At 41.4% G+C, this 25,414-nt stretch overlaps 1 pseudogene; it reads right to left on the bottom strand.

The window, feature by feature from the left end:
• LOC132542946 (transmembrane protein 243-like) overlaps positions 1-24,792 on the bottom strand; it is a 28,991-nt pseudogene extending 4,199 nt beyond the window's left edge.
• Positions 24,793-25,414: the final 622 nt, after the last annotated feature.

The raw sequence follows: 25,414 nt of genomic DNA, 5'->3' as shown, positions 1-25,414 counted from the left end.
GGGTAACAAAATGGCCTCCAGGAGCATGGATTTGTAGTGAAGGCACCGAGCTCCAGTGATAACCCTGGAAGCAGGAAAGACAGAGAGAGAAGAAGGAGAAGGAGAAGGAGGGGGAGGAGGAGGAGGAGAAGGAGAATGTTAGTCAGAGTTCAGGGTGCCAGTATGCTGGGCTAGCTTCGCAGGCAGGAGACAGATGACCAGGGACACATGGCTGAGCAGAGAAACAATATTTCTTTATTCACTAGCAAATGGTTCAAAAAACTAATCTAATCTCAGAAATAGGCTGGATTGGGAGGTAAGATGGCGACGGCCTGAGAAGTCGCTAACAGCGAGTGCTCAGATAGCATCGTCGGCAAAGGTAGGATTTTCTGCCTTTAGCAGGCCAGTCAATAAGGGGGGGGCACCAAAGAAGTTATTACAGTTTAATTTGGGTTAACAATTAGAGCAAAGGTGACACGGACTAGCGGGGCTCCAGAATTCCCAGGCAGTGCCAGGCAAGGCGAGTGCGCCGGGCATTGTCCTCCGCCCGCCCGGGAAGGCGGCTCCTCCGCCGGTTGCAGAGCGCGGCGGGCAGAGGACCCGGAGAGAGCACTTTAGCTCGGGGGCTGCCTCTTGGGAGTTGCCAGGGTCCACCGCGACCCTGAGGGTGGATCCAAAGACTTCTTGAGTATAGCTCTCATTGGATCAAAGGACTTGGAGCTAGTTTTCATTTTTGAGAAATCCTTTAAAAAAGTCTGGAGGGCGGGGTTTCCCGGAAAATGGCGCCCGGAGAAGCAGAAGCAGCGGCTAGCCTTTGAGCTCCGGACACATCTCGTGTAAACAATAGGATTTTCTGCCTTTAGCAGGCCATCCAATAAGGGGCCATAACGGTCATACCAAGGATGTTTCTATAACTTAATTTGGGTTAAGAATTAGAGTAGGGGAAAAAATTCTTTTTTCTTCCTTTTAATTTTCAAGCATACATCCTTCCCGCCGCCCCCCCTCCCCCCATAAGCAGTGCCTGGGACCAGCTACTAGCAGGATACCCCATACCACCAAACAGGGTTTTTTTTTTTGTTTTTGTTTTTGTTTTTGTTTTTGTTTTTTAATTCACTGATACACATTTGGGAAGTTCCTCGCACTGCTCTTTAATTACAACTCTTCTTCCTATCTTCTCCCTTTTCTCTCTCTTATCTCTCTCAATCTCGCTCTTTTTTTTTTTTTTTTTTTTTAATCTTGTCATACACTTCTTTCTTCTTTGCCTTTCTGAATTTGTGAATTACTTTGGGGAAGAAATCTGACCCAGAGTGGACTCTCTATGTGTGTATCTCTGCTCTAGTTCCCTTTACACTCTTGTTACCCTTAGAATATACACTGGATAGTAGATTTGCATAACTGTCTATTCTTGCTATCCTCTCTTCCTTTTCTCTTTCTTCACTGGGATTTGGTTACTATTTTTTCACGGACTGGAGAAATTGTTTGGCTAACTGGTAACGATTAAACTCCTTCAATACTTACTTCAGTTGCTACGGTTATTCCGGAGGTTGGTGAGTGCAATTGTCATAAAGGTATTTAGTACAGTGTTACTTGTGCTCAAAACACAACAACTGAGGAACAACAGAACATTAAAAAAAAAAAAGAGAGAGAAACACATAAATTAAAAAAAAATGGGTAGATTAAAAACAAATAAAACTGCTACCCCAATGAATGAAGACAAGAGCCCAGAAGAAACAACAAATCAGTCAGAAGTAACCATAGATAAGAAAAGTATGCAAGCAATAATAAACTTATTAATCACAGAAATGAAAACAACATTGGAGGAAAGAAATGGCAGTATTAGGGAAACAACAGTTGAGACCCCCAAGGAAAATACTGATTATCTTGAGACAATTAGAGAACTGAAAGCTGAAATAGCTGTAATGAAGAAAGAAGCTGAGGCAAGGGAAAGCAGACTAACAGAAGCAGAAAACAGAATTAGTCAGACAGAGGATGAGTTAGAGAAAACTAAGAAAGAGGTGAAAGAGCTTAAAAAGAGATTGAGAGACACTGAAAACAACAACAGAGACATATGGGATGATCTCAAAAGAAGTAACATTCGTATAATTGGCCTGCCAGAGGAAGAAAGAGAGGAAGGGGAAGCAAACATCCTAGAGGAAATAATACAAGAAAATTTCCCAGACCTGAATAACAGAAAGGATATCAAGGTGCAAGAGGCCCAGAGAGTACCAAACAGAATCAACCCAGACCTGAAAACACCAAGACACATCATAGTCACAATGAGAAGAAGTAAGGATAAAGAAAGGATCCTAAAGGCTGCAAGAGAGAAACAAAAAGTCACATACAGGGGAAAACCCATAAGACTTTCTGCAGATTTTTCAACTCAAACTCTAAAAGCCAGAAGGGAGTGGCAAGATATCTATCGAGCCCTGAATGAAAAAGGGTTTCAACCAAGGATTATATATCCTGCTAGACTTTCATTCAAGCTAGATGGAGGGATCAAAACCTTCTTAGACAAACAACAGTTAAAGGAGGCAACTATCACCAAGCCGGCCCTGAAAGAGGTATTAAAAGACCTCTTATAAACAAGAACATCACTATAATACTTGTAATATATCAGAGCAAACAAATTGTTTTTTAGAACAATGGCACTACAATACATTAAATCCATAATATCAATAAATGTCAATGGCTTAAACTCACCCATCAAAAGGCACAGGGTGGGGGGATGGATCAGAAAACATAACCCAACCATATGCTGCTTGCAAGAATCACATCTGTCACAACAAGATAAACACAGACTTAAAGTGAAAGGATGGAAAACTATCATACAGGCTAACGGTCCACAAAAAAGGGCAGGAACAGCCATTCTCATCTCAGACACGATAGATTTTAAATTAAATAAAGTAATAAAAGATAGGCAAGGACATTACATAATGATAAGAGGATCAATCAGCCAAGAAGACTTAACAATTATTAACATCTATGCACCCAACGAGGGACCATCTAAATACATTAAACACCTATTGAAAGAATTTCAAAAATACATCAATAGTAATACAATAATAGTGGGAGACTTCAATACCCCACTCTCACACTTAGACAGATCAACAAAGAAGAGAACCAATAAAGATATAAGAGAATTGAATGAAGAGATTGACAGACTAGACCTCTTGGACATTTTCAGACTCCTCCACCCCAAAAAACTGGAATACACCTTCTTTTCAAATCCACACAACACATACTCAAGGATAGACCACATGTTAGGCCACAAAGACAGCATCAATAAATTCAAGAGCATTGAAATCATCCCAAGTATCTTCTCAGACCACAGTGGAGTAAAACTAACTTTTAACAACAAACGGAAAATTATTAAAAGACATAGAATTTGGAAACTAAACAACATGCTCCTTAAGAACCACTGGGTCAGACACTCACTCAAACAGGAAATTCAAATGTTCCTGGAAACTAATGAAAATGAAGACACAACCTATCAAAATATTTGGGACACAGCTAAAGCAGTACTGAGAGGGAAACTTATAGCTATACAATCACATATTAAACACCAAGAAGAAGCCCAAATGAACGAACTTACTACACACCTCAAGGACTTAGAGGAAGAGGAACAAAGGAACCCTAAGGCAACCAGAAGGACAGAAATCACTAAAGTTAGAGCAGAAATAAACAACATCGAAAATAAAAGAACCATACAAAAGATCAATGAAGCCAAATGTTGGTTCTTTGAAAGATTAAACAAAATTGACAAACCCCTAGCCAGACTCACCAAACAAAAAAGAGAGAAGACTCAAATTAATAGAATTGTAAACGATACAGGAGATATCACAACTGACACCACAGAAATCCAGAGAATTCTGCGAAACTTCTATAAAGAACTATATGCCACCAAGCTAGAGAATCTGGAAGAAATGGAACAATTCCTAGAAACCTATGCACTTCCAAAACTGAACCAAGAAGAACTACAAAATCTAAATGCACCAATCACAGACAAAGAAATTGAAACCGTTATTAAGAATCTCCCCAACAACAAAAGTCCTGGACCAGATGGCTTCACAAACGAATTCTACAAAACTTTCAGGAAACAGTTAATACCCATACTTCTTAAGCTATTCCATAAGATTGAAGAAACAGGAATACTCCCTTCCACCTTTTATGAAGCCAACATCACCCTGATACCAAAAGCTGATAGGGACAGAACAAAAAAGGAAAACTACAGACCAATATCTCTGATGAACATAGATGCCAAAATATTAAACAAGATCTTGGCCAACCGGATACAGCAACACATCAAAAAGATTGTTCATCATGACCAAGTGGGATTCATCCCAGGAATGCAAGGCTGGTTCAACATCCGTAAATCAATCAATGTCATTCATCACATCAATAAAAGCAAAGCCAAAAACCACATGATTATCTCAATAGATGCAGAGAAAGCCTTTGACAAAATCCAACACCCATTCATGCTCAAAACTCTACAAAAAATGGGAATAGATGGGAAATTCCTCAAGATAGTGGAGTCTATATACAGCAAACCTACAGCCAACATCATACTCAATGGAGAGAAGCTGAAAGCATTCCCCCTCAGATCAGGGACTAGACAGGGCTGCCCACTGTCACCGTTACTCTTCAACATAGTATTGGAAGTTCTTGCCATAGCAATCAGGCAAGAGAAAGAAATCAAAGGGATACAGATTGGAAGGGAAGAAGTCAAGCTCTCACTATTTGCAGATGATATGATAGTATACATAGAAAGACCTAAAGAATCCAGTAGAAAATTACTGGAAGTTGTTAGGCAATATAGCAAGGTATCAGGCTACAAAATCAATGTACAAAAATCAGTGGCATTTCTTTATGCAAACACTAAATCTGAAGAAGAAGACATCCAGAAATCACTCCCATTCACTGTTTCAGCAAAATCAATCAAATACCTAGGAATAAAGTTGACCAAAGAAGTGAAAGACTTGTATGCTGAAAACTATGAGTTGCTACTCAAGGAGATAGAAACTGATACCAAGAAATGGAAAGATATCCCATGCTCATGGATTGGAAGAATAAATATCATCAAAATGAATATTCTCCCCAGAGCCATATACAAATTTAATGCAATACCCATCAAAGTTCCACCAAGCTTCTTTAAGAGAATAGAACAAACACTACAATCATTTATCTGGAACCTGAAAACACCTAGAATTGCCAAAACCATCTTGAGGAAAAGAAACAGAAATGGAGGCATCACACTCCCAGACCTTAAACTATATTATAAAGCCATCATCATCAAAACAGCATGGTACTGGAACAAAAATAGGCACACAGACCAGTGGAACAGAATTGAAAGCCCAGAAGTAAATCCCAACACCTATGGGAATCTAATCTTTGATAAGGAGGCCCAAAGGATTAAATGGAAGAAGGAGGCTCTCTTCAATAAATGGTGCTGGGAAAACTGGGCTGAAACATGCAGAAGAATGAAATTGAACCACTTTATCTCACCAGAAACAAAAATCAACTCCAAATGGATCAAAGACCTAGATGTCAGACCAGAAACAATCAAATACTTAGAGGAAAACATTGGTAAAACACTTTCCCATCTACACCTCAAGGATATCTTTGATGAATCAAACCCAATTGCAAGGAAGACCAAAGCAGAAACAAACCAATGGGACTACATCAAATTGAAAAGCTTCTGCACATCCAAAGAAACTATTAAACAAACAGAGAGACCCCTCACAGAATGGGAGAAGATCTTCACATGCCAGACATCAGACAAGAAACTAATCACCAAAATATATAAAGAGCTCAGCAAACTTAGCCGCAAAAAAGCAAATGACCCCATCCAAAAATGGGCAGAGGAAATGAACAAAACACTCACCACAGAGGAGATCCAAAAGGCTAACAAACATATGAAAAACTGCTCTAGGTCACTGATTGTCAGAGAAATGCAAATTAAGACAACACTAAGATACCACCTCACTCCTGTAAGAATGGCATACATCAAAAAGGACAGCAGCAACAAATGCTGGAGAGGATGTGGGGACAGAGGAACCCTTTTACATTGCTGGTGGGAATGTAAATTGGTACAGCCTCTGTGGAGAGCAGTCTGGAAAACCCTCAGAAGGCTAGACATGGACCTTCCATATGACCCAATAATTCCTCTCCTGGGGTTATACCCCAAGGACTCCATAACACCCAACCAAAAAGAGGTGTGTACTCCTATGTTCATAGCAGCACAATTCATAATAGCTAAAACCTGGAAGCAACCCAGGTGCCCAACAACAGATGAATGGCTGAGAAAGCTGTGGTATATATACACAATGGAATACTATGCAGCTATCAAGAACAATGAACTCACCTTCTCTGACCCATCTTGGACAGAGCTAGAAGGAATTATGTTAAGTGGACTAAGCCAGAAAGTTAAAGATGAGTATGGGATGATCCCACTCATCAACAGAAGCTGACTTAGAAGATTTGAAAGGGAAACTAAAAGCAGGACCTGATCAAATTGTAAGTAGGGCACCAAAGTAAAAACCCAGTGGTGAGGGGTAGACATGTAGCTTCCTGGGCCAGTGGGGGGTGGGAATGGGCGGGAGGGATGGGTCACGGTCCTTTGGTGATGGGAATGGTGTTTATGTACACTCCTAGCAAAATGTAGACATATAAATCAGTAGTTAATTAATATGAGAGGGGGAAATCAATTGTATGTCTCAAAGGTTCTCAAAAGACAAACTGAATCTTTTTAATAGATAGGCTACGTATTTGATATGCGGACTCTCTCAAAAGCCTAGACCAAGTAGATTAGAAGCTTCCAATAGCACAGCTATATACAAGATACTGGGTACTGTACAGCAAACCATAACAAAGGGACTTTTCAAAGTTAACCCAATTAACAAATAATGTGTGGGTAATATTAACTATTGATTGTCTTTTTGAACCCTAAGACAGCAGGAACCTCACATCTTCACTATAGAGCCCCTACTTCCCCCAGTCCTGGCACCCTTGGATAGGGCTCACTTTCCCGTATGCTTCTCCCAATCCATACCAAATAATATTGCATCCGCCGATCACAACCTAACCAAAGCAACGATTGCCATCTCAACATGCTTCACCTCAGAGTGTATCCAGAGACTTCACGTGTGGAATGACAACCCTTCAGCTTCATTACTCGGGTGAGACCTTTCCTTTTATAGTACACTCTAATTTCATCTCAGGTAGTTCACTTTCTAACAAAGTCCCATAACCTAGACATACACCAGTTTCTGTGAGAGAGAGCGTATGTGCACACGTATCCATAAACTACTGCAAAATATATACCTGAAAGCTGGATTACACTAGAGTTTGCAGTGAGTACCTCCCCAACACTTCCTCTCCACTATTCCAATCTTGGGATCCATGTTTGCTCAACAAATTGATTGGCTTTGTATGTTAACTCTCTTTTCAATCACCAGGTTCCAGATGCCACCAGGATGCTGGCTAGGCTCCCCTGGATTGAGGACCCCACCAATGTGTCCTGGAGCTCAGCTTCCCCAGAGACACACCTGACTAGGGAAAGAGAGAGGCAGACTGGGAGTATGGACCGACCAGTCAACACCCATGTTCAGCAGGGAAGCAATTACAGAAGCCAGACCTTCTACCTTCTGCAACCCTCAACGACCCTGGGTCCATGCTCCCAGAGGGCTAGAGAATGGGAAGGCTATCATGGGAGAGGGTGGGTTATGGGGATTGGGTGGTGGGAATTGTGTGGAGTTGTACCCCTCCTACCTTATGCCTTTGTTCACTAATCCTTTCTTAAATTAAAAATTTAAATAAAAAAAAAAAAAAAGAAAAAAAAAAAAAAAAAAAAAAAAAACTAATCTAATCTAATCACAACCCAATTCTGTCCTGCTTCTCTCTCCTCCAGCGGAAGAGTCAGGAACCAAGGAAGTACGTAGGATAGGGGGCGGGGAGAAGGAAAAAGCATGAACTAGCAAGGACTAAACCAAAATCTCCCGGAGGCGGGGGGAGTGAGACCAAACCAATGTAACAGAATGACCATGTAAATAGACCACAACATCAAGCATGTAACAGAAGGGATCCCAGAAGCAGAACTAGAAGCATACCAACAGGAGAAAGAGAAGGAGAAGGAGAAGGAGGAGGAGGAGGAAGAGGAGGAGGAGGAGGAGGAGGAGGAGGAGGAGGAGGAGGAGGAGGAGGAGGAGGAAGAGGAGGAGGAGGGAAAAGAAAAGAAAAGAAACTTTTGGTCCATGCATCTTCCTGTAATTCCATTCTTCTTCTTCTAGCGTTTGCCCTTCTTCTGTAGCCAGTCAACAGCGTCAGGTTGAGCCTGATGTAGTTTCGAGACCTCCTTTGAATCTGGAGAGGTGGCAGTCGTTGACTATGTGGGTCATAGTCTGTCTGGAGCCGCAGGGGCAGTTCGGGTCGTCTCTGGCTCCCCAGCGATGGAACATAGCGGCGCACCGGCCATGGCCTGTTCGATAGCGATTGAGGAGGGCCCAATCATGACGTGCTAGGTCAAAGCCGGGTTGACGCTTGCAGGGGTCTGTGATGAGGTGTTTGTTCTTTACCTCAGCTGACTGCCAGCTCTGTTTCCAAGAGACTGGAACAGAGAAGTTCAGTGTAGGCGTAGGGGACCAGATTGGGTGACGAGACGTCAAGCGTTGAACAGGGTGGGCGAAGATATCCGTGTATATTGGCATATATATATATATATTGGCATATATTGTAATTCCATATTCAATTGTAGTAACAGAACTTAAGTATCAATGTAGCAGGGAGTCATGCTGTACCCTCAGTGCTGGGTGCAGAGAAGGTTCTCCACAAACAAGTCATGGAATCATTGATGATTTTATCAAAGGATGCCAAGCAGCAGTCATGGGAGAAATTTGGTCAGGCAAGGAACATGATTTATAAACAAATGATCAGAGGAGAGTGGGAAGGATGTCTTGGCAAAGGGAGAGATGGCCTCTGGGGAAGAACCTGGGATGTCTCAGAGCATGAACTGACCCAGGGAGCATAGAAAAACTTTCAGAAGAGAGGAGGCTGGTGTGCCCTGCTAACACTGTTGTCCTACAGCCTAGAATGAGACTCCTAGGAGACATGATTGGGTCTGGGGATTGGTCAGTAGATTCCCTTAACCTCCTACTACTCTTTACCCACGGGAATTTGTATGAGTTAGTGCTGGCATATTCTGAGCATGGTGTTCATTCACAGTAAAGTGTAGGTAACAGTGATTGCAATGGGCTGTATAGTGAGCCAGGACTAGAGAATGAGGCTTAACCATAAACTTGTTCAGGCTACAGAGATAGCATAACGGTTATGCAAAGGTCTCTGGCTCAGTCCTAGCACCACCATAAGCCAGAGCTGAGCAGTGCTCTGGGGAAAAGAAAAAAAAAACAAAACTTTCTCAAGAGCTCCGTTGAGACTGACAGAATAGCTCACTTGCATCATGCACTGCTTTGCTACATGCTTAACCCAAGTTCAAGCCCAGCTGCCACTGCATTAAAGAAAACGTTGGTGCCAGGGCTTCCTTCAGTCTCTCCTTCTCTACCTCTTGGTCTCCATCTAAAGGAGACAGAGCAAAAGGAAGAGGAAGAGGAGGAGGAAAGGAGAAGGAGAAGAAGGATGGAATCATGGTAGCATCTGCAACTTGGTGGTTGAAAGGCAGTAAAATATGAAGTGAGACAAAACGGTTAATGAACAGGAACCAAAAACTATAAACAGAACAGATGACATTAGGGACTATAGGGTGGAAGGTAGCTAGGACGTCCATTTTAGGAATGTCCCTAAGGGTCCATGGCTAGCGTACTTTTTTGCTTGAGTTTGATAGATAACATGAAGTTAGATAATAAAAAAAAATTGGCTGGCTGGTGTTGGTCTGCTTCTAATTCTGCTTCTAAGACCCCTTCTGTTTTGATCATCACATTAGGTTCACTTATATTGCTTAACACTGTGGTCTATTTACATAATCATAGTTTTAATTGTTTTAATCCCCACTGGTTCGAGCTCTTTTTCCACTCCTCCCCCTCTCCTAGTCACACCCTATTTTCCATTGGTTTAATCCCACTGGTTCTCACTCTCTTTTCGCTCAGCCCCCTCTCCTAGTCACACCCTGTTTTAACACCCTACCACTTACTTCCTAGAGAGTATAAATGCAGATGAATAAAGCCAGCATGGCACTGCTTCCCAGCTCAGCCATGAGTCCCTGGTCGTCTGTCTCCCGCCCACGAAGCTAGCCCGGCATCTGGCACCTGAACAGGGACCGACTGGCAGACTGGGAGTATGGATTGACCAGTCAACGTCCATGTTCAGTGGGGCAGCAGTTACAGAAGCCAGACCTTCCACTGTCTGCATCCCACAATGACCTTGGGACCATACTCCCAGAGGGATAAAGAATAGAAAGCTATCAGGGGAGAGGATGGGATATGGAGTTCTGGTGGTGGGAATTGTGTGGAGTTACACCCCTCTTATCCTACGGTTTTGTTAATGTCTCTTTTTTATAAATATCTATATATATCCTGAGCTGTCAGAGTAAAGAGCTAGAAATCTGGAGTAGGGTAGAGAGTAGCTCCCATTCTTGAAAAAAAAAATCTATGAATAAAATTAACTGTTTTTCCCCACCCACCTGGCCCAGGACCCATATATATGTTTATATTTAGCACAGGAGCCGATGTAACCTCTGAGTCCCTATTGGTCTGAGCTCACAGTTCATCGTCATGTTGGGAACACTACAAGCTGCACTTATTTCAGTACCAGACTTCCTCAAGTGGCAAGGAAGAATACCCCAGCTTCCCTTCCTCCAGGGGACTGGGGGAGTTACTACCATTATGCTTTATGGTGAGAGCAAGATCCTGAAAAGACCTTCAAGAGGGCTTAATATGATGTTTCTGATGGAAGTGATCATTCATGGTGAAGAGAGGGATCCACTAGAGGTCTAGGCCTATGATATTTGTGTGTGTGTGTGTGTGGGGGGTCTAAGGAGTCCCTGACTAGGGCCCCAGATGATGGTGTGGTAGTGTATTGACCAAAAAGACCATTATTAAGTGATCCAGTCTCTTGCCCTTATCCAACTTTTGTAGTCCTCTCTGTATCTGAAGACCTTGGACTTTCTCCCAGTCGTTTAAGCATGGAGTGTCATTTGTTGAACCCAGGCAGAATTAGAGGTTTTTGAGATCTGTTTTTCTTTGGGCCTCTTTTGCTAGGTTGCTGAGCTAATTTGGTCTACATCTGATTGATTAGAGAATGTTCGAAGCCTTCTTTAGGCATTTCTACTAGGATTTCAGGTTTATTAGGTCTAAGTCTAATCACAGAGGACTACTGAGCACTTTTACTTTGAGATATATAATTTCCCCTTGCTTATGGATACATGTACACACACCTGTCCCCTGTCCCCTAAACCCTAGCCTGTATCTAGTGTCTGTAACTTTGTTAGATAATTTGCCATCTAATGTGGAACTAGGTGATCCCATGTGTTAGGAAAGATTGCACCAGATTTGAGGAGTTGTGAGGATGACATCTCGGGCTCAGTATCTCTGACTAACTACAGTCTGCAGTAAGAATTCAGGAGCAGCAGAACATGGGATGGCGTCACTAGCAGTGTTGGTCAATCCAGAACTGTGACCTTGGGAGAACCACTGATGTTTCCAGTGGAGAGAATGGGGAGGGACACAGAACTCTGGTGGTGAGGACAGTGCAGAACTATATCCCTGCAATCTTACAATTTTGTGGCTCAATATTAAATCGCTAAATAAGAACAATTTTTAAAAAGAGAGTGTATACTGCCTCTAGTTATAAGACCACACTTATTGAGACAAAAAAATGGAACAGACAGTATAAAAGGGTACAACAAGCAGGAAATTACAGGAAAATAACCATCTCTTTCTTTTTTTTGAATGTGGCGGATAATTCTAAAAGAGGGAAAATGCCTGGCAGAATAGCTCATTTGGATAGCCAGCTTGCTTGCCACGCAATCAACTCGGGTTCAAGTCCAGGCAGCCCCAAGCACACCAGAAGAAACTTAGGTGCTGTGATGTCTTTTTTTTTTTTAGCTGGAGACGGAGCCAAAAGGCAATAGTGAAAGAGGCCACAGCAACGAAGCTTCCTTTGTGAGATGGCGACCAGGCTTGAACCTGGATCTCACACACATGGCAAAGCAACACTGTATCCAAAGGAGCTATCCTGGATGGTCCTATGATGTTGTGTGACTTTTTCTTTTTTCTTTTTTTTTTTTTTTTGCCTCAGTGCCAGCCCTACAAATCCACTATTCCTGATGGCCATCTTTTCCACTTCATTTGAAAGGACAGAGAAAAACTGAAGGGGGGGGGGGTTGGAGAGAGAGGCAGAGAGACACCTGCAGACCACGTGCTTCGCCACTGGTGAAGTGTCCTGCTGCAGGCAGAGAGCTGGGGGCTTGAATCCCCTTGGGCTTAGTACTAAGTGCACATAGCCCGCTGAGCCACTGCCCCACCCCTGTTCATCTCTGTATTCAAAACATATCCCAAGGTTGAGATGACAAAAATAAGAAATAATAGTAATTAATGAAAGAGAAGAGAGCACGTATGGAGGGGGTGGAGGGGTCGAAGATCCCAGTAATGATCCCTGGGTAATGGAAATAAGGGAACTAGGTATCTTCTTTTTGCTTACCTATAGTTTCTTTTTCTTTTTTCTTTTCTTTTTTTTTTTTTTTGCCACAGTGAACATATTATTTCAGCAGGAGAGGAGAAAGGCAATAAAAAGGCTTTTTAATACACCACCTGGATTTTTTTTCCCCTTTTATTGCCCTTGTTGTTGTAGCCTTGTTGTGGCTATTATTGCTGTTGTTGATGTCGTTCATTGTTGGATAGAACAGAGAGAAATCGAGAGAGGAGGGAAAGACAGAGAGGGGGAGAGAAAGACACCTGCAGACCTGCTTCACCGCCTGTGAAGCGACTCCCCTGCAGGTGGGGAGCGGAGGCTTGAACCTGGATCCTTACGCGGGTACCAGCACCTTGTGCCACGTGCGCTTAACTCGCCTGCGCTACCGCCTGACCCCCTGGATTTCTTTCTTAGGGGTCTTTTCCATGAAGAAAATAACTTTTTTTCCTGACCTCATAGGAACTGCTATGCAAATGATGTTGACAGGTCGAAGAGAATGGAGGCTTTATAAGCACACTCCCTGCAGATTAAGATGCCGGCGCTGTGTCTGCAGCCGGGACATTACCTAGCACACAGTAGGCCTGAAAATAAAGGACTGAGAAAGTAATGATGGGATGAGATGCTAGGAAGTAACAGGGCTGGTGCCCTTCCCCTAAAGTGAAAAACAAAACAAAACAAAAACACTCATAGTGATTTCTACATGGGGTATAAAGTCCTGCCATAGTAGAATAGCAAAGGACCACATGCCAGGAATTCCTGATATGAGTCTAGGATTGTCAAGAACTAGAGTAGTTCTCACCTTTCTATAAAGCTTTTGAGTCTGTGAGAACTCCAGTTCCCATCCACAACTCACACTGCCATCAACCTGGACTCTAAGTCCCACCAGAGGAGAGGCTTTTGCTTTCCCGAAAGCCTCGGAGGCCGGAAGGCTTTGGTACTGACCATGCATCATCCTCAGAAATGTTCCATCTTCTTTTCAGACAGATTCTCATTACCACCACCTCATAAAGGCATTACCGAGATGATACAAAACAGCAGCCTTTAAAATGTTATGGGCTGGTCTGACTGTTCAATCTGGTTCTTCAATGTAAATGTTCCTGACATTACAGAGAGGAAGAGAATGGGAGACTATTGTTAAAATAGGGGATGTGTCTAATGTCTTTTATCTCCCAGAGACAAGCCAAGGCTGGAGATATTTATTGGTTGAGGAGTCCAGCATCATCGTCTTAATTGTCTTCGAGTGTTTTGATAGACAGTGAGCACTAGGGCAATAATGAAAACAGTCCCCACTTCATTTTGAAATTAAACCACTTGGCCATTGAACGACAGGAACTGATAAATGATGGAAATAAATTTGTGATGGAGATTTATGTCATCGTAACTCAGAGCAGGGCGGTGGACAAGTTCAGATGGGATAGCAAGAAATACTAAAAAGTAGCTTTCTCTAAAGGAGCATGTCTCCAAACTTGTGGCTTGAGTCCTAGATTTCTAGGATGCCATTGGTGGGTAGAGAATTGGCCTCCCAGGCTCCAGAGACAGGGACCAGTCCAAATGACTGACTGAATGAAAGACTCCTGAATTAAGAAAGGAATATCCTGGGTATGTGTTGGGGGCTGTGCTCTGTTTGGCCTGAAGGTTGGAGAACAGAACTTTCAGTCATCTATGCTTTATTTTATTTTATTTTATTTTATTTTATTATTTATTTAACCTTAGTTTGCAATACTATAAAATTTGGGGGATGTTACAGTGTTTTTTTTTTCCCCCTTTTGTTGCCCTTGTTGTTTATCATCGTTGTTGTTATTACTGCTGTTGTTGTTGTTGTTGGATAAGACAGAGAGAAACTGAGAGAGGAGGAGAGAAAGATAGACACCTGCAGGCCTGTTTCACCGTGTGTGAAGCGACTCTCCTGCAGGTGGGGAGCCGGGGGCTGGAACTGTGATCCTGATGCTGGTCTATGTGCTTTCCGCCATGTGCATTTAACCCTCTGTGCTCCCAGGATGTTACAGTTTTACAACTCTACAGGCATCAAAGACCAATTATACTCACCACCAAAATTCCAGTGTATTCACACCCAAAAGATCCCTCTTTTTATTCCCCCATATCCCATTCCCTGTAATAACCACAATAGTCACAATTGTTCTCAAACTCACTTTTATTATTTTTTGGAAGTTTTTTTTTTTGCCTCCAGTCACTGGGGCTTGGTGCTAGCACTATGAATCTACTGCTCCTGGCAGCCTTTTTTTCTATTTCTTTTTTTTTCTTTGTAATTTTAGTTACTAGGACAGAGAGAAATTCAGAAGGGAGGGGAAGATAGAGAGGGAGAGAGAAAGGTAGACATCTGTAGACCTCCTTCACCTCTTACAAAGCATCCCCCATACATGTGGGGAGCTGGTAGCCCAAGCCCCATTCCTTGCACAGGTCTTTGCACTTAGTAGTATATGTGCTTACCCAGGTGAACCAACACCAGGTCCCCAAGTTTGTTTGTTCTCATTACTATACTTCACATAGAAGTGAAACTATCAGTTGTCTTGAGCTTTCTTATTTATTTTGCTTAGCATAACCACCTCTAGTTTCATCCATTTTAACCCCCAAAAGTAGGATTTCATGTCAAAATAGTATTCCACTGAGTATACCTGTACTTCTAAAAAGGAGGACAGCTCAGCTGGCATAACTGATACCTCCTTAAACAGACCCTTTGCTGACAATGGGAAAAATCTGACCAGATGAACACAGTAAGAAGGGACTATTTCTTACAGTTGTTAGGCTCTGGCAAGGTGACTAAAATTGATATAAATTCATTTCATCTCGGTAACAACTTCAAGGGGTAATTCTTTAACCAGAAAAATGCTCAGCCCTGCCTTAGTGATTTAATAATGATTTGTAAGATTCTAAGATAATAGTGGTACAATTCTATACAGAGTTTCACCACCAGAGTTCTGTGTCCCATCCCCTCCATTGGAAACTTTCCTATTCTTTATTCCTGTAGAAGTATGGACCGAAAATCTTTATGAGGTGTAGAAGGTGGAAGGTCTGTCTTTTGTAATTGCTTCTCCTCTGGACATGGACATTGGCAGACTGGCCCATACCCCCAGCCTGCTTCTATCTTTCCCTAGTGGGAGGCATAAGTATTTGCTTGCTCCTATTTAGTAAAATAACTTGATTTAAATTAAGTAGGGCTGAGTAACTATGCATACTACTGTGTATACCTATATGGTGAGATCTTCCAGTACAATCTAACACACGAAGCATTAAATATCAATAGATCTATGAACCAAGAATCCAGAAATAGACTCAGAGAAATAGTGAACTGATCACTGACAAAAGTACAAAGGTAACATAACAGGGAAATAATAGCTCTTTGAACAATTGGTTGTCCTTGTGCAAACAAGAGGAATGTGAACATAGGCTTCAGATACTTCATAACAATTAACTCGGGCTGGGGAAATGATTCAGCCTCTTAGAGCCCCATTATGCATGCCTGAGGTCTAAGACGCTCCAAGTTCAGGTCCAGCCACTGCCTTATACCAGAGCTGAGCAGTACTCTCTCTGTCTGTCTTCCCTGCCTCTCCTATAAACATATGAATACATTAAGTTAATGCAAAATTGACCATAGAGGTAAATGTAAAGCTAAAAAGGGGGGTCAAGTTGTGGCATAATAGGTAAAATACACATATTGCCTTGTGCAAGAACCCCAGGTTCAAGGCCCCAGTCCCCACTTGCAGGAGTGAAAGCTTCATCAGCAGTGGAACAGTGCTACAGTTGTCTTTCTCTCTCTCTCCCTCTTCCTCCCCATCTCTCCCTATTTCTCTTTGTCTCTATCATCTTTAAAAATAAACTCAGGGAGTCGGGCGGTAGCGCAGCAGGTTAAGGATAGGTGGCACAAAGCGCAAGGACCTGCATAAGGATCCCTGTTCGAGACCCTGGCTCCCCACCTGCAGGGAGGTGACTTCACAAGCGGTGAAGCAGGTCTGCAGGTGTCTATCTGTCTCTCTGTCTCTCTGTCTTCCCCTCCTCTCTGCCCTATCCAACAACAACAACAACAATAAGAACTACAATGATAAAACAACAAGGGCAACAAAAGGGAATAAATATTTTTAAAATAATAAAAAAATAAAATCAATTAAAAGAGAAAAGATCTTTTAAAAAGCCACTACTGAGCAGTGCTCTGATTAAAAAAAAAAAAAAAAAGAACGAAAGAAAGAAAGAAAGACCTTATTAAAATTGGAGGTAATACAGAAGAAAAACCTAGATAGCCTTGGAATTGGTAATAACTTTTAAGATATGACAGCAAGGGCATGATCCATGGACTTTATTAAAATGACAGACATCTGCTCTGTGAAAGACAATGTCAAGAGCCTGGGAAGACAAGTCACAGGTTGGAAGAAAATATTTGCAAAAGAAACATCTGATAAAAGATTCAGAGCTCTGGGTTGGGAAATTTCATTGACTAAATTAAAGCCATGTGTTCCTAGGGAGGGGACAAGGACTATTCCTACATTCCCACCTCTGCCATCCAAAAGCTACCGTGTGATCTCTGCTGTCCTTGGTCCCTCCCATTCCCACTAAATCCAGTGACTTCACATCAACTGCAGTTCCCATCATCATCTCCCAGCTGCCAGCTCAAAGTCTCTAAGGTACTGATGCCCGTGTTTCCCTCCTGGTGGTATTTCTCAAGACTTTGGCAAAGGGCATGTCCTCTGTTCTCTCCTGGGAGACACAGTTAGGAGTCAGAGGGTGAACTGAACATGATAAATTCACCCTAGCATTCCTATCTTTCAGAGTCTTTGGATTCTTTCCTCTACTTGATATCAAGGAATTTATGACATCTCAACTCTGTTTAGTGTTGGCCACTATTGAGTCCAGATTTCTGTCAACAAACTGAACAAACAACGGTGTCTACTCCCAGCTGCTCAAGTTTGCAACAGAATCTGGAGTCTCTGTTAAGTGCATCCATATCAATGACTTCGACTTGGCTTAAGATCATGTTTTTTTGTTTCAAGTCAAGAGTCTACAGGCTTCATTCCCACGCATCTTCCCCCGATCTTTGATGGTGCAAATTAGCAAAGTTTTAGAAATCAGTTGTTATATATGCCTTCTGCTCTCTGGTTTGAATTTTCACTGCACCCTTCCCCCAGGGGTATCCTAAGTCTGATCCTAAAGACAACAAAAGGGTGTTGTAATGTAGATCACAGAAAGAATCTGTTCCTTTCAGTATAACTTTTTTGGATTACATAATATCCTTGAACAACAACAAGTAACAAGAGTCAAGGAGATGAGTTGTTTGGATTGGCATGAGAAGGTCTGTGGAGTTTTCTTCTCTTCCTATATAAAACTTTTTTTTTAATTGGAGGGATTAATCATTTACAGTAAATATAATTGTTGATAACATGCATAACATTTTTCAGTTTTCTGCAAAACACTCTCACACCCAGCCTAGGTCCTCCTCCACCATCAAGCACCTGGTGGCTTTTCATTGAGGCTCCGAAGTCCAGGGTCCAATCCCCCATACCACCATAAGCCAGAGCTGAGCAGAGCACTGGTACAAAACAACAACAAAAATTGTATCATCACTCCATCTCCCAAGCTACATTCTGTTTGGTGTTCAGTACAAAACATATGTTACAGTGCACCAGGACCAGGGTTCAAGCCCCTGGTCCCCACATGCAGTGGGGAAGCTTCTTGATGGGAAGCAGTGCTGCAGGTCTCTCACTACTCCTCCCTCTCGATCTCTGCCTCCTCTCAACTTCACTTTGTTTCGATCCAAAATAAATAAATAAATAAATAAACCTAAAGAAATCCTAGTCTTGGTTCAAGCCCCTGGCTCCCCACCCGCAGGGGAGTCACTTCACAGGCAGTGAAGCAGGTCTGAAGGTGTCTGTCTTTCTCTCCCCTTCTCTGTTTTCCCCTCCTCTCTCCATTTCTCTCTGTCTTATGCAACAAAGACGACATCAATAACAACAATAATAACTACAACAATAAAACAACAAGGGCAACAAAAGAGAATAAATAAATATTTAAAAAAAGAAATTGAGAATTAAAAAAATAAAAATAAAAAAAGAAGAAAAGAAATCCTAGCCTTGAAGTAAAAGAACATGTATTTTAGTCTTTGACATGGCTTTTTCTTGTCATAGGCCTCAGAAATAATTTGACCTCTTAGACCCTTGTATACAAAATAGAGATCATCCCTACTCTATCAATCCAACCAAAAATAGAAAAAAAAAAAAAAAAGAGAGAGAGAGAGAGAGAATTCTAAGTGTGGTGTGATCTAGGAGTCACAATATCACGACTTCATTTGCCTTTCCTTGCAATTCCTTCCTCTGTGCCCTCTTTTGTGGATTAGCTTCCCTTTCTTTGTGAAAGCAAGAAATGAGTGCTGTGTTTCCACATTTCTCTATACATGCCACAAACAGACTCCAAAGGAGGAAAAACAATAGTTACTTTAGCTGACAGAAGAGGAGCCCTTTCCAACAAGTTCCAACAGCAGTCTCCTCACAGCTCATCAGCCCAGGTGGGTTTAATTACCCATCTTGATAAATCCTTGGGGAACCACTATGGCTCAAGTTAACACAAGAACACATCCAGAGCCTCCCCACCCCACCCCCCCCCCGAAAAGGAATCCATGTTATTCCCTCCACAGTACAGAGCTGAGCCTATGGAGGAAGGAACTCCCCTCTCAACAAAGATATATATGTGATTTCTGGAAGATGAGTTCTAGGAAAATTGAGGGAGAAATAGAGGCTCTCTTAGTCACAAAATCTCCCCTCTTATACACAACTGTCTGGGTTAATAAAAAAAAAAAATAGGGGGTTGGGCGGTGGCGCAGTGGGTTAAGTGCATGTGGCGCAAAGCACAGGGACCCGCCTAAGGATTGCGGTTCAAGCCCCCGGCTCCCCACCTGCAGGGGAGTCGCTTCACAGGCAATGAAGCAGGTCTGCAGGTGTCTATCTTTCTCTCCCCATCTCTGTCTTCCCCTCCTCTCTCCATTTCTCTCTGTCCTATCTAACAACGAACAACGTCAGCGATGGCAATAATAATAACCACAACGAGGCTACAACAACAAGGGCAACAAAAGGGGGAAAAATGGCCTCCAGGAGCGGTGGATTCATGGTGTAGGCACTGAGCCCAGCAATAACCCTGGAGGGGAAAATATATATATATATATATATATATATATGTATATATATATATATATATATATATATATATGATTATAAAAAGTAAGAAAAAAGTGGCAGTCCCCTTCTTCTTCTCCTTCTCCTTCTCCTTCTCCTCCTTCTCCTTCTCCTTCTTCTTCTTCTAGCATTTGCCCTTCTTCCGTAGCCAGTCAACAGCTTCAGGTTGAAAGCTGTCAGGAGCTGCTTGCTGCTGGCTTTGAAAGTGACTGGGATCCATGTGGATTCAGTCGGCTAGGAAGGATCGTCAGTTTCCCCAATGGGATGCAGTCCCCTATACCTGTACAAATACTGGATTCCCACAGGTAAAGTGACATGAGAGACTGATGCCACTATCATGTAGTATGATTTATACTGGCCTTTGAGACCTAGTTTGTGTATCTTTAAAATGGGATGCTAACTAATAATAGAACAGATACTCATGTGGTCTGGGAGGCGGCGCAGTGGATAAAGCATTGGTCTCTCAGGCATGAAGTCGCGAGTTCAATCCCCAGTAGCACATGTACCAGAGTGATGTCTGGTTCTTTCTCTCCTATCCCTCTCATTAATAAATAAATAAAATATTTAAAAAAGAACAGATACTCATTTATCATAAATTGTTTTAGTGAACCTATACTAGAATTAAATTGGCTGTTTGTTGTGTTGGTAAATTTGGAAGTTTAGTTTGAAACACTGAAGGAAAAAAAAAGCCCTAGTGACAACAGTAAGTTTCAAATAACTATAACTAAAATTTCAGATGGAAGGAATGTCTCATGAGCCAAATTTTAGTAACATAGAAAATCATATTCATGTGTGCCTAAGCCATCATGCCCTGAACCTCAAGCTCCACATCTCTGATGCAGAAAGATTAATCTTAGAAGGGATAACTGACAGCCCATTGCTTCAGGCTGTGAAGAAAATGAAAATGTCCTCTACAAATATGATTTACATTACAATACTTATGTAGGCTCTGTGTGCTCATATTCTGTTTAAATGCATGACACTGAGTTCACTATTCTGTGGAAGGTGCACCATTTTTTTTCTTTTTGTATCACCAAATTTTCAGAAGTTAAAAGTTGAAAAAGAATTCTGGCTCTTGCAGGCCCTTATTTATGAGGCAGATATTCATAAGTCAGCAATACATAGCACAGTGAAATTTTGTCAGACTGTCCAGATTCTAAATCAGCTATTTTCTTAACTTTTTTGAGCTTTTGTGTTCTCATTGGGGAAAGTGGGGTATGAATGCTAACAACCTAGTCATAAAGGATATTTGAGATAGATGCATGGAAGAATATTCAACAGGCTTAGTTTGTAAGCTATCACTATTGAGAGATTTCTGGGAAAAGAAAAATATACTCACAATGAAAAAGCACCAGAATAAACTGATGTATATTCTACTTTAGATTTTGTTCTGTCTTATGTTGTATGTTGAAGAGGTGTACTAAGACAATGTTACAGATGGGGCCCTCTAGCTCAAGACTAACTTCCTTCTTTTCCATACCCAATTCAGTCATTCACACTAAGAAGTCATGTGTATGCATATCTCATCCTAATACCCAGGTTCTCTCTACAAGCCCAATCAAATGCAAAGAGTAGCTCCGTGTCTATGCTTTCAAAGTCAGAAATATATACATACAGCTGCAATTTTGTTGTTGTTATTGAGATAAGTACAGGTAAAGAAATGAAGACTCACTTAGGAAAGTAGACTGGGAAGGATGCCTGGTACCAATAGCACAGCCTATATGCAGTCTTGTGGGTCCTGTTATCTTTGTCTCATCCACCTATGGAGAAAGAAGGTGCTGTACAAAAGGGTAAATAATCTGGCCCTAATGGCCATTTTATCTTTCCTTTTTCTTTTTACTTTATCAGACAGAGAAAATTGAAAGGAAAAGGGAGAGAGAGAGAAACTGATGGTAAGAACCATATGAAATTATACCTCTGTTATCTTATAATTTTGTAAATCAATATTAAATCACTAAAAATAAATAAATATATCTCTAAGAAAGAAATGAAATAGTGGGAGTTGGCGGTAGTGCAGCGGGTTAAGAGCATGTGGCACAAAACACAAGAACCAGCTTAAGGATCCCGGTTCAAGCCCCCGGCTCCCCACCTGTAGGTAGGTCGCTTGCAAGCGCTGAAGCAGGTCTGCAGGTGTCTGTCTTTCTCTCCTCCTCTCTGTCTTCCCCTCTGCTCTCCATTTCTCTCTGTCCTATCCAACAATGACATCAACAACAATAATAACTATGTCAATAAACAACAAGGGCAACAAAAAGGAAGAAATAAATATAAATAAATATAAAAAAATGAAATAGTGACCTCTTTTCTGAAAATTCACTTTTCAATTCTCTATGTCCCCCAGAATGAATGAAACTGTTGGGTGGTTGTCTTTCACCTCAAAATGTACTTCAGTAAGCATAATAACCTTCAGTCCCATCCATTTTGCCACAAAGAAAATATCATCTTTTTAATTGTAAAGTAGTCCATGGATTATATATGTCGACAGCTTCTTTATCTAGTCAACCGTTGATGGACATTTAGATTACTAAAAGAAGAAAATTATTGGAAAGGTGGATAGAGAGAGAGAGAGAGAAAGGAAGAGAGAGAAGAGAAGAGAAGAGGAGGGGAGGGGAGGAGGGGAGGGGAGAGGAGAGGAGAGGAGAGGAGAGGAGAGGAGAGGAGAGGAGAGGAGAGGAGAGGAGAGGAGAGGAGAGGAGAGGAGAGGAGAGGAGAGGAGAGGAGAGAATAGCCAAATAATCTCAAAAGCTTTGTGAGAATTATGGAGGTTAACTAAGAGTGGGAAGTGAGCCAGAATTTTGGTGAAGGGTGTTGTGTGGCACTATACACCTGTAATCTTATAGTCTTGTAAACCATTATTAATCACTAATTAAAATCATAAAAAAGAAAAATTGTCCATTTTTAAGTGTCAAGAAGAAAAGAAAAAGACAGAAAGAAAGGAAACTGTGGTCTTTGCCCAAATGGAAAAAGAAAAACTGACACTATCAGACATACAATATCAACTTGCAAAGTAGTATTTTCCCTAAGTTTTCCAGGGGAATTTTGACTATATGAAATCCCTATCTTGTACATTATAACATCACCTAATCTCCAAAGGAGATAAAACTTCACCTTACACAGAATACTGGAAGGAGAAATTGCTTAGGTCAACCTAAGTTTTATGCTTTTGTAAACTCTGCCTGCCTGTCACTCAAGTTTAGATCTACCACCAACAGTAGTGGTCTCTTAAATTCTATTAATAATGAATCTTAGTTAAGCAATAAAAATCTGGCACTTCCATGATTACATACAACTACTTTTCACTATCTAAAAGTATTGTGTCCTGGGAGTCGGGCAGTAGTGCAGCAGTTAATCACAGGTGGTGCAAAGCACAAGGACTGGTGTAAGGATCCTGGTTCAAGCCCCCAACTCCCCAACTGCAGGGGGGTCACTTCACAAGCGGTGAAGCAGTTCTGCAGGAGTCTATCTTTCTCTTCCCCTCTCTGTCTTCCCCTCCTCTCTCCATTTCTCTCTGTCCTATCCAACAACGACAACATCAATAACAACAACAACAATAACTACAACAATAAAACAACAAGGGCAACAAAAAGGGAAAATGAATAAATAAATATATTTTTAAAAAGTATTGTGTCCTGAATGAAGACAGTATGTTTGAATAAGTCTATGACAAAGCAGTCAGAATTTGAGGTAGCAAACCACTATGATTAATAATGATAATAACTATTACTATTATCACATGGTAATAGTTATTATTATTATTACTACTCTCCTAAAATCCATTTAAATTGATTTAGCTATCTTATGTTTACTTAGCAAGTGTTTGGCAGTCAGGATTCCTATGTATTTATCTTATATTTGTATAATTCTATCCTAATACGTAGTAGATAAAATAGTCACTTCTAAATAACTGAAGTAAAAATAAACACAAGTAGAAATTCTCATTTTTGTGCTAGGTCTGGTGAGGTGTGTGAACCTACTTGGAGGTGACTCCAGCCGGCGTCCTCAGGTCACCTGTAAAACAGCCTGATGTATTTCATTGCTTTCCAGAATGACTCTCTTCTCTCACATCTCTTCTCAGCTATTAGCATGCCTCATGCTTGGGATGATTGCCTTTTTCTCATGTAGCCTCATTTTATCACTTTATAAGTTTTGATGGTATTAGAAAATTTGTGATAGCCTCTCCCTTCCCTTTTTTCACAGTAGATCAAACATTAGCGTTAAATGGGCAGTTTATTATTCCTCCTTAAAATAAGACCCTAATTGTGTTTAAAACTACCTTCTCCCTCTGTGGTTCCTCAATAATAATTGCGAAAAAAAAATTCTGAAAGGTTTATGTCCTTCAATAAGTAACCATCTACAGTCATTCTCTTCTAGCCTCGAGCTAAATTCTGTAAAAAGCATAAGGCCTTTGATGATCCGCCCCCTAAAAAAAAAGGCAGCCAGGAGCTTCACCCATGAACTACAATTGCCCATGCCATTGAGACTTTCAATTTAACCAGCATTTCTAAGAGTTATCATGGACAAGATTTAATAGTTTGAGCTTGATGTTCTGGTTCACATTGGCATCAGATTAGTAGAAGGCATTACATATGCAGAAAGTAACTAGTATATAAGAAAGAGGTCCTCAGATTGCATTAAGATTTTTCCATTTCAGTTTCATAGCTGCTCTTCTATAAAAGAACAGTCAAGTTGTCTATTAAGGAGGTTTTTAGATATCTTTTAGAAGCACAAAATCTTTTCTCTCAGTCTGTGCTTAAAACCAGCTCATGTGAGGAAAAAAAAAAAAAGAGAGAGAGAGACCCAGATCCCATCTACTTATCTTTCTCTCCTTCCAGATATTGCTTTTCTTACTGGTAGGACAAAGAGGGGAGATTTGAAGCACAAAGGGAGGAGTTTTGAAGTAAATGCAGTAGAATCTCCATTCTGCCCATGTCCAGAGGAGAAGCAATGACGGAAGCCAGACCTTCCATCTTCTGCACCCCATGATGATCCTGGGTCCATACTCCTAGAGGGATAAAGACTAGGAAAGCTTCCAATGAGAGGGGATGGGATACAGAACTGTGGTGCTGGGAATTTTATGGAATTGTATCCCTCTTATCCTATGGTCTTGTTGATATTTTTTATTTTATAAATTTAAAAAAACTGAAGAAGCAGGAAAAGAAGAAAAAAGGAGGAGAAGGAGAAGAAGGAGAAGGAGAAGGAGAAGAAAGAAGAAGAAGAAGAAGAAGAAGAAGAAGAAGAAGAAGAAGAAGAAGAAGAAGAAGAGGAGGAGGAGGAGGAGGAGGAGGAGGAGGAGGAGGAGGAGGAGGAGGAGGAGAAGAAGAAGAAGAAGAAGAAGAAGAGGAGGAGGAGGAGGAGGAGGAGGAGGAGGAGGAGGAGGAGGAGGAGGAGAAGAAGAAGAAGAAGAAGAAGAAGAAGAAGAAGAAGAAGGAGAAGAAGAAGAAGAAGAAGGAGAAGAAGAAGAAGAATGAGAAGAAACCATATGAATGTGTGGCTTTAAGCAGGGTACTCAACCCCCCTTCCCATTTTATTTGCTTTCTTTCAAGATTGAACCAGTAACAATTACTTTCTGGGATGACTATGAGCCTCAAGTGAAAAGTTTGACTCCTTGTTTTCTGTCAGTGATTGTGCTC

Source organism: Erinaceus europaeus, chromosome 13, assembly GCF_950295315.1.
Source record: "Erinaceus europaeus chromosome 13, mEriEur2.1, whole genome shotgun sequence".
Taxonomy (NCBI): domain Eukaryota; kingdom Metazoa; phylum Chordata; class Mammalia; order Eulipotyphla; family Erinaceidae; genus Erinaceus; species Erinaceus europaeus.
The sequence above is the reverse complement of the archived record's forward strand: the minus strand, read 5'-3'. Positions and strand labels throughout refer to the sequence as shown.